At 37.0% G+C, this 10,949-nt stretch overlaps 1 non-coding gene across 1 annotated transcript; it reads left to right on the forward strand.

The window, feature by feature from the left end:
- Positions 1-7,972: 7,972 nt before the first annotated feature.
- Positions 7,973-8,044, forward strand: TRNAF-GAA (transfer RNA phenylalanine (anticodon GAA)). Its single transcript has one exon. It is a non-coding gene; the product is annotated as a tRNA-Phe (tRNA).
- The last annotated feature ends 2,905 nt before the right edge of the window (positions 8,045-10,949 follow it).

Here is a 10,949-nt window from a genome sequence, read left to right on the forward strand (position 1 = left end):
CAACTCTTTGCAGCCTCATAGACCACAGTCTGCCAGGTTCCTGGAATTTTCCCTGCAAGAATACTGGAGTGGGTTGCCATTTCTTACTCCAGGGGATCTTCCCAACCTAGAGATCGAACTCGCGTCTCTTGTGTCTCCTGCATTAGCAGGCGAATTCTTTACCACTGAGCCACTGAAGAATATAGATTGCCAAAAAACCCTATATATTATTTATTTTTCTTAAATAGATTTTTAAAACCTTTCCAAGGAGAGTATTTTGCTGAGGCCACTAAATAAGCTCGAGCAAATTTGTAGGAAATAAAAAATACAGCTCCATACAGACTGGCTACAGTACTTTCTTCCTAGAAATACAGAAAGTGGCCACATTAAAATATTTTCAGTATGTATTCTTTCTTATATGTAAATAGAAAAATGTCCTAGAGTTTTCAAATAGTTGTTATTGAATCACCTGCTGGACCAGCTCCTTTGATGTTTGGGTCATTTATTCTCATTTTGCTGTCTAGACTGAAGAAGCTATTACTTAATCTCAGGCATGGTTATTTTATCCATCTGTCCTTAGAGAAGATTTGACTAAATCAATTTAGCTCTAATGTAGAAGCATGCTCCCTGGGATTATTGAAGAATGATATATTTTCCAACCACAGAATAAATATAGAATATTTTTCCAAGTAGTAATGAAGACTACATGGATCATTTGCACAGCAAGAACAAGATTATTGTTATTTGAAATGTTACCTATAAATGTTCAGCCGTTAAAAAGAATTCATTTGAATCAGTTCTGATGAGATGGATGAAACTGGAGCCGATTATACAGAGTGAAGTAAGCCAGAAAGAAAAACACCAATACAGTATACTAACACATATATATGGAATTTAGGAAGATGGCAATGATGACCCTGTATGCAAGACAGGGAAAGAGACACAGATGTGTATAATGGACTTTTGGACTCAGAGGGAGAGGGAGAGGGTGGGATGATTTGGGAGAATGACATTCTAACATGTATACTATCATGTGAATTGAATCGCCAGTCTATGTCTGACACAGGATGCAGCATGCTTGGGGCTGGTGCATGGGGATGACCCAGAAAGATGTTCTGGGGAGGGAGGTGGGAGGGGGGTTCATGTTTGGGAATGCATGTAAGAATTAAAGATTTTAAAATTTAAAAAATAAAAAACTAAAAATTAAAAAAAAAAAAAGAAAAAAGAAAAAAATAAATGTTCATAGGATAAATGTTGAATATTCATTTAAGCATTTTGAAAAAACATGTATTGTCCTGAGACATGCATTACTGATCTTTACTGTTATGCTATATCTAATGTAAAGGGAACATAGCCACTGCTGTTAGGACAAAAGTACTGGGTTGGTCAAAATATCAGTTCTATTTTTCCATAAAATGTTAGGTAGGGGAAAACGAATATGTTTTGACCAACCCAACAGTAGTTAGTAGTCTATCCAAGAGGGTGTGTATGTGCAGAAAAAGTGATTCTGTTAAGCTAATTTTAAGTAATTTTCAATTACTACACTGAAATTAAAATATATACATATGCACAATAGTTCTATTTAGACTATCATTAGGTTTCCATACGGAAGTGTGAATTGTTACATATGACTATCCTGTTATCATTTATTGAGAAGAATAGTAGAGACCATTGGGTCCTAGAAATGCTTCCTTTAACCTGGTGGCGATACTGAGAAGTCCTAACATGAACTTCTTACTTTCATTTTAACATTCTTTGCTAATTCAGATGGCAAGAAAAGAAAAGCTCTTAGCTAGAGGTAAGAAGATGAGTCTGTTTGTATTTAACTATGATGTTGAATCCAGATGGCTAATAGAGTTAATCTTTGACCTGAATCATGGCAGGTGCTGTACTTAATCTAAACTTTCACATATCATACCCCCCCAAATTGTAACTGTAGTAAGAATAAGAAAATAATAATAATGCTTGCTACTTCTAAATTATTGGTCACAATTACCATAGTATTACATATGCAGTTTCTTGAAACTTCAGAGTATAAAACAAGATAAATATGGGACATTACTATTAGAGATTTTCCTTAATGGTATGTTCAAGACATTGACGGTAACTTAGGAGAGTGTGTTCATTGTGTCATTGTTTTCACTGACAGGATTTATAAGCATAGACGTGGATAGTGATGGTGATACATTTTATTTTTCTATCTAAACTCTAGGGGCCTTCCTTAGAAGGAGGCTTCTCAGGTGGCACTGGCAATAAAGAACCCACCTGCTGATGCAGCAGATGTGGGTTTGATCCCTGAATCGGGAAGGTCCCCTGGAGGAGGGCATGGCAACCCACTCAAGTGTTCTTGCATGGAGAATCTCATGGACAGAGGAGCCTGGCAGGTGGGTCGCAAAGAGTTGGACACGACTCAAACAATGCAGCAGGCACATTTAAGCTATCACTAGTCAATGTGGCCTCTCACCTGCCAGAATCATTCTAAATACAATTTTTCAATTTCTATATTATTTTTGAAATTGATGAGATAGAATATTTTATACAGTTCTTTTCTATTATAAACAGGTTTAGACAGATATTGATACATATCATGAATATTATTTCCTCTTTTAATGTTCAGTTATAAATGATACTTTAATACTCTATAGGAAATACAACAAATTTTGACTGATAAATATATCCCTTCTACTTTATATTCAGACTTGTATGATTTTTTTAGAGTAATTTTTTTTCTATATAAGCCTCAAATACTTTTAAAAAATTACTACATACATTTTATATAACATCTGATTTAAAATGTTGGCACAATTTTTCATCACATCTCACATTCATAGCTCCATTATTTTTCAGAACTAACAGTCTTTTTTTCATAGATAGATGTAAAGCAAAAATCTACCAAGCAAAAACAGTTTAACGATTAGGCCACAGAAAACTCAAGTAATCAAAATACTCGAAGACTCAGATTAACGTGGGAAGAATTGGACATTAAATAATGCTTATCATTAAGGCCTTGAATTCTTAATCCTACATTCCTTATCTTTTGTCATCAGGTTGAATGTTTGGTACTCAGGTATTTACTCCTTTCTCACAACCATGCTCTCACATAATCACAGCCCTTTTATCTAAATCTCTCCATAAGCCACACTTACAATATGTTAAGCATGGCAGTTGATATTTTGACCATGGTAGTTCCTTTGTAACAGGTGCCAAAGTCTTAAGAAAACTTTGAGAAATCACATGGAGAAAGAAAAAATATTTATTTTTACTATGTAATTAGTTTTTTATTTTGTTGAATCACAGTCCTTCCAATTTCTCCATACAAGAAAATAAATTGGCACTGAATCAGTTTAAGAATTTATATGAAGGATAACATAGTTAATTTTTTAAAATAGTGATTAAACTTGAAAATTTAAGGAAAAAGGAATAAAAATGTTTAGCTTGAAATATTTAACCAAAACCAGGAAACCAAAAATGCAAAACAGCAATTATTTTAATATAGAAGAATATCTCTTTCAGTTTTTCACTTAGAGTGATCTTGGAAACATGGATTTTCTAAAGAAAGGCAACAAAGAAATGAAGTTTGGAGTAGAAAACAATCTTACAAGCATCTTCACTGATGTTCAAATGAATCTATTTAAAATAAAATGTTGATATATAATCCACCATAATTCTTTGCTTTCAAAAAATTAAATGTCTTGACTGTATTTTGATTGTTTACTATTTCAAAAATTAAAGGAGAAATTTATATCTCAAATTGAGAAATACTGAATCACATATGTGACTATATTTCAAGAAGTGAAAAATGCAGAATCTACTACAAATTGTGTTGTGACTTCACAATATTTTTTTACTCTTTTCTGTATTTTTAATGAAATGATTTAAAGGACAAACTGTATTTATAACTATTAACAAAACCATGTTAACTCTGATAGCTTAGCCCCCACTGTGTGCATTTCAACAATTTCCATTTCAACTTCAAATGAGCTTTATTTTGATCCAACGTGTGTAGGAAGACAACAATACTTTAAGGAGACATGACAAAGGTTTACTCTTCGAGTGTGGTCATGCTACTGCTGTAGGTAAGGTGAGATGCAGGCATGTCATAAAGACAATAGTTTTCATCCATAAAGCTGAGCATGTTTAAGTGTGACAAAGATTTCCTGTTTTCAAAGATTAGCAAAAACTCTTTATATTTATTCTGATTGAATTTATTAGAAACTCTGTTCTATGATTTACATGATTGTATATTATGAATATTCAAAAGCCAAGTATCTGCAATTTAAAAAGCCAATAAAACCACAAATCAGTTCCAAGATGGTTATAGTCAGACACTTTGTTGTACACCTGAAGCCAACACAACATTGTAGATTAACTACACTTTAATTTTTTTAATGGTTCAGTTCAGTCCAGTCACTCAGTCCTGTCCGACTCTTTGCGACCCCATGAATCGCAGCACGCCAGGCCTCCTTGTCCATCACCATCTCCCGGAGTTCACTCAGACTCACGTCTATCGAGTCCGTGATGCCATCCAGCCATCGCATCCTCAGTCGTCCCCTTCTCCTCCTGCCCCCAATCCTTCCCAGCATCAGAGTCTTTTCCAATGATCAACTCTTCGCATGAGGTGTCCAAAGTACTGGAGCTTCAGCTTTAGCACCATTCCTTCCAAAGAAATCCCAGGGTTGATCCCCTTCAGAATGGACTGGTTGGATCTCCTTGCAGTTCAAGGGACTCTCAAGAGTCTTCTCCAACACCACAGTTCTAAAGCATCAATTCTTTGGCACTCAGCCTTCTTCACAGTCCAACTCTCACATCCATACATGACCACAGGAAAAACCATAGCCTTGACTAGACGGACCTTTGTTGGCAAAGTAATGTCTCTGCTTTTGAATATGCTATCTAGGTTGGTCATAACTTTCCTTCCAAAGAGTAAGCGTCTTTTAATTTCATGGCTGCAATCACCATCTGCAGTGATTTTGGAGCCCCCAAAAATAAAGTCTGACACTGTTTCCACTGTTTCCCCATCTATTTCCTATGAAGTGATGGGACCAGATGCCATGATTATCGTTTTCTGAATGTTGAGCTTTCAGCCAACTTTTTCACTCTCCTCTTTCACTTTCATCAAGATTCACTTTCATCAAGAGGCTTTTTAGCTCCTGTTCACTTTCTGCCATAAGGGTGGTGTCATCTGCATATCTGAGGTTATTGATATTTCTCCCGGCAATCTTGATTCCAGCTTGTGTTTCTTCCAGTCCAGCATTTCTCATGATGTACTCTGCATAGAAGTTAAATAAGCAGGGTGACAATATACAGCCTTGATGTACTCCTTTTCCTATTTGGAACCAGTCTGTTGTTCCATGTCCAGTTCTAACTGCTGCTTCCTGACCTGCTTACAGATTTCTCAAGAGGCAGGTTAGGTGGTCTGGTATTCCCATCTCTTTCAGAATTTTCTACAGTTTATTGTGATCCACACAATCAAAGGCTTTGGCATAGTCAATAAAGCAGAAATAGATGTTTTTCTGGAACTCTCTTGCTCTTTCCATGATCCAGTGGATGTTGGCAATTTGATCTCTGGTTCCTCTGCCTTTTCTAAAACCAGCTGGAACATCAGGGAGTTCATGGTTCACGTACTCCTGAAGCCTGGCTTGGAGAATTTTGAGCATTACCTTACTAGCATGTGAGATGAGTGCAATTGTGCGGTAGTTTGAACACTCTTTGGCATTGCCTTTCTTTGGAATTGGAATGAAAACTGACCTTTTCCAGTCCTGTGGCCACTGCTGAGTTTTCCAAATTTGCTGGCATATTGAGTGCAGCACTTTCACAATAAAAGGCACCTCACAGTACTCCCTAGCTCCTCCCCCAGGCGAGGAAACAACAATCAAATCCCTAGAAAGGGACTCTCACCAGAAGCTGGCCATGCTGATGCTCTGATCTTGGCCTTCCAGCCTCCAGAAGTATGAGAAATAAACTTCTGCCACCCACTCTGCAGTGTTTTGTTACAGCAGCCAAGATGGAGTTGAGACATTGCTCTTGCTTTACGTTATACGTCTGTCTTGCCCCTCTGGACTGAGCAAATCCTCTATTTTGGAGATATACAGAGGACATGAACCATTATTTGGATATTACAAAGAGATATGAATGTGCTTGCTACCCATCCTGAAGATGCAGTGCATTCTATCTATATTATCAATTCAAAATAACTGGTACTTGAAATCTATCAACCTGAATTGCATGTCTTTCTCAGCCACTGAAGAGAGAAAGATTAAGAGAACCATATATATATTGAATCTCCACTATTTTTGCCGACTGCAGTGCACTAATATTTTACTTCAATAAAATGATAATTTGGTTTGATACTGTACACAGTGTATACAATAAATATTAGCCTGTACCATCAGGCTGAGTGGCATGATTGCAGCAGCTTAGTTTGTCATTTTGTTGCAGAGGCCACTTGAAGTGAGGCCAGAAGTGGTTTCCTGCTCTTGGTGATGCCACTGTGTTATGATTACTTTATAGATTTCTATTGGTATTATTGACACTTATTATGGCCAAACACACTTCTTTTATCCACATCACAAACACTGGTGCAGCTATAAAGTTTGCTTTCAGAAGAATATTTTTTAAAACTTTTTATTTTGTATTGGAGTATAGCCAATTAACAGTGCTGTGATAGTTTCAAGTGGTCCACCCGAAGAGACTTTTTTTTTTTAATATACAGGTATATAAATATGAAGAGAACATAAAAATATGTATGATAGGAAAAATTAAATCTTGTGATGAAAAGGCTGCAAATTTGTCATTGAAATGAGCCCTAAAAACTGATGTGTGACTCAGGGCAGATTTCGACTCAGTGTTTCATTGATGCCATCTGCATGAGTTCCTACCTAGTCAATCACTCATTGATCCTTGTTCCATTTTGGTTGTTAATAGATTTCTCAAGAAAAGTCAGTAGACCTGATATTATTTGCATTTTTTTAAACTCACAAAATGCAACTATCTGAGAGCATTTGTCATTATCCTAAAAATCAGTTTAATTTTATAAGAAAAGCATCTGTTCATTCTTTTGGATTTCAGATCATTACTTTTTAAAAGTCTTTTATTTGCAGAGATCAAGGTTTACACGTTTAATCAAAATGGTAGTAGCATCTTGTAATAATCTTCTCTGAAGAGGTGGAAGGATAACTTCAGGAAGAAACTGGTAAACATCAGGTATAAGGAGGAAAGGTCTAGAAAGCTGAAACAATGGAAATCTTTTGTTTCCCAAACAAATGTGAGATTTGGGATGTGCAGTATGTAGAGATTATCCTTAATATGTAACCTATAAATGCCACCATCTGCTCTTAAAGCTTTCAATAATTATGTTTGTTAAAGATCAGTAAGGTTTATGTGGTAATTCTCATTGGTGTCAGGGTGGTCACTGAACTTTTGTTCTTTTGGGAAAGTAAACATACCATTTAGTGACTTTTTTTTCAATGAAAATTACTTCCATCTCTATATTTATTCATGCTAGTTGGGGAAGAGACTTTGCTGAAGACTAAAGGAAATGTGTAAGGTCAGAGGTATTGAATTTTGGTGTATATTTATACTTTCATAAAGCAAGTTCTTGAAATAAAGTGTATTACAAAAAATGCGTCTCCTTGTTCAGTAATGCTATCTTAAATCTCTCATAGGTTACAACACCTCCATGTGGATTTGCATCCGATCAAAAAAATTTAGGACATTTTTTACATTCACTTTAGCTTAGTTTTGGGCTTCCCAGGTGCTGCTAGTGGTAAAGAATCTGACTGCCAATGCAGGAGACGCAGGTTTGATCCCTGAGTCAGGAAGATTCTCTTGAGGAGGAAATGGCAACCCACTCCAGTATTCTTGCCTGGAGAATCCCATGGACAGATGAGCCTGGCAGGCTACAGTCCATGAGGTCACAAAGAGTCAGACATGACCTAGTGACTAAACTACACTGAGCGGCAGTATAGTTTAATTTACTAACCAGTGTTTGGCTTCCCTGGTAGCTCAGAGGTTAAAGTGTCTGCCTGAAATGTGGAAGACCCAGGTTCGATCCCTGGGTTGGGAAGATTCCCCTGGAGAAGGAAACGGCAACCCACTCCAGTATTCTTGCCTGGAGAATCCCATGGAGGGAGGAACCTGGTGGGCTACAGTCCACGGGGTCACAAAGCGTCAGACACGACTGAGCCACTTCACTTCACTTCACTTCAACCAGTGTTTACTTACTAAAAGCTCATTGTTCGTGTATACTGCTTATTTGTGTCTGCATTTTTTTCAAGTTTACCATTATGCCTAATGTCAGCTGAATATGTTGATATTATGATGCTGGGACGTGAAGGTAGTGATTGAGTCCCCCTCAGGAATGTCTGAGAATAAGGGAATATTGGGTTTAATAACAACTGCGAGCTTACCAGTAAGAGGCTCCATGATACATGATCACAGAAAAAAGTCTATATGGGGGAGAGAGATATGATAGACTTGACATTTAAACTAATCTTTCAAAGTATGCAAGCATGAATGATTTAACAACCTTTAATAGAAACTTGCTTCAAAATGATTTACCATATGCTGCAGACAATTTTGAGAAAAACAGAGATTCCAATTAAAACTTAATTTGGTATATAAAACGGAGTTTCTCAATTACCTGTATTGTCATTTTAATTTTGGATGCTCCATGTGTATAGCCTGTGGCCAGCCAACACACTACTATAAATCACTTGCAACATGGAATCGATTATGCTGAATAAAGAACTGTATTCTTCTTGTTATAAGTATAGAATATTTAAAACCAATTAATATTCCAAAATTAATTAGAATGTATTTCACAGCTCAGCAATCTCACAAATAAGGTCCTCATTAAGAGAAAGACATAATGAGGCATTCTGATGACAAGATAATCAGTACATACTGTATTTGCCTTGTATTATCTAGCAGGATAATATTTTAATAGCCCAAGGAAATATATTTCTTGGATAGGTTTTACTTACTGAAGCCAAAGGAGAGGCGTTGCTTTGTCAGGTGTGAGAGGAATTCACCACGTTGCATGAGTCAGAGTTCCCTGGAAGAAAGTTTATTTTAGATTCTGAAGGAAAATATAGGCTAATTTAGACTAGAAAGCATGTCGCAGGGGTAAAAACTATACTTTCTCAGAGGGCTTATGTGGAAAATTGTGTTTGTCAGACTTCCTGTAGTAAACGGTTTCCAACATGGCGGCCACCACTTGCTTCCTCCTGCACATACATGCTGTTCCCTTTTCAAAAGGTGGAGAGCTTCCCTTTGCTGTGTGCGGGCCCTGTGTTTCGCTTTGACAAATAAAATATGAAGAAACAGCTTTCAAAGATTCTTGAGCCCATCGCTTATGATGATTGGCAGAATGTAGCTCCTGAGTCTTGGAAAGCTCCTTCTTAGAACCCAGCCTTCTCGGTGTGAAGAGGAATACAACAGCTGAACCTGCAGATTCCCACCCAGCAGCCAGCACCAACTTCCCGTCCTCTGAGGAGGTATGTTTGGTCCTCCTAAGCCATCCCAGTGCTGTAGTCAGTGCCAAGGAAAGAGAAGAAATGCCAGTGGGTCTTCAGAACTCGGACAGATATGTTGTTGTTATTTAAAGCAGCACATTTTTAAGAGATTTTAATACATCAATTGACAACAAAACACCTGTATTATACATTAATGTTCAGTCTAAGGCAGATTATTGCAAATTTTAATTTGTTTTGTTTCAAGGAGAGCTATTCCTTTCATTTTGTTCATTTATTTTCCTTTGTTATTAGGTGCTACATGCTATCTTAGGGGATTTCAATATTTGTACTATATTATTTTCCAAGGGGAAAAAAAAAGTATTTTGTTAAGCAGTAATGACTTAGAATTAAGAATCAGACACTTAAAGGAGGCAATTTTGAGGAAGTGTATCCTCTGAGAAACTGGGAGAGGTCCACTCAGAGAACAGAAACAAGCCCAGGAGCAGTTTTTAATCACTAGATTGAGAGATACTTACATTCTGGGACATGGCTTGATAACTGAACTTTAGGGGGGAAGGAATGCAGAATTCTGCAGGCAATTCCAAAAGGGACAGAAAAGGGAGAAAGTGACTCATGGATAAGAAAATCTCGTCTTCATGAAGTTCATGAAGATGTTCTAGCAGTGATTTGCTGTGTAGGTGGTGAAAATTAGGTGCATGTGTAGACTCCACAATCAAACTTGAATGAGAGCTGGGGTGGGGGCAGGTCATGGGGAAGGGTCTGTAGCAGACACTGTGATGAAGGAAAAGAACATCCCCGCTGTAATCGCGGGGGGCGGCAGGGGAGGCTTACCTGGTGCTGGGAAATCTCATGGACAGAGGAGTCTCATGGGCTACAGTCCTCGGGGTTGCAAAGAGTTGGACTGAGCAACTAACACACACACACAGCATAATCACAGGCTAAACTGCACTTGCCTGAGTAGTTATGCATTGTTATGGGGGACAAATTACCCTGTCTGACACCACTTTTCAACCCTTATAAAGCATGCTTTTTTTTTGCAGTGACATCTGAAAATAAACACAAACAAATACACAAAGTAAATTACATTCTAGGATTTTTTAACATTTACATTACACGTAAGAATTATGCCATTTGTCATTACATTTTGTTTTTTTTTTGCTCAGAAGTTGCACTGGAAAACTTTGAAGAAATCCATTATTTCTCTCCTAAAATTGATCATTCACTCTTATAGGTACCCAATGAGTGTAGCTTTCAACATATTTTACATTGGATAAAAACCTCCCTTAATGGCTTAACCTTTTCACAAGATACTTTATCTTGTACCTTTATAGGCTATAAATGTATTCTGTCTGGATGAGATTCATTTACAGCCAAAATAAAAGAACACACAGCAGGTTATGTGTCAGTGCTTTTAATTGTATAGTTTATTTACTAAGGTCCATATAATGGTCTCTGTCAATGACAATTTGCAAACATTACTGCTGTTGTATAGTG

This window comes from Ovis canadensis, chromosome 23 (assembly GCF_042477335.2).
Source record: "Ovis canadensis isolate MfBH-ARS-UI-01 breed Bighorn chromosome 23, ARS-UI_OviCan_v2, whole genome shotgun sequence".
In the NCBI taxonomy this organism is placed as follows: Eukaryota; Metazoa; Chordata; class Mammalia; order Artiodactyla; family Bovidae; genus Ovis; species Ovis canadensis.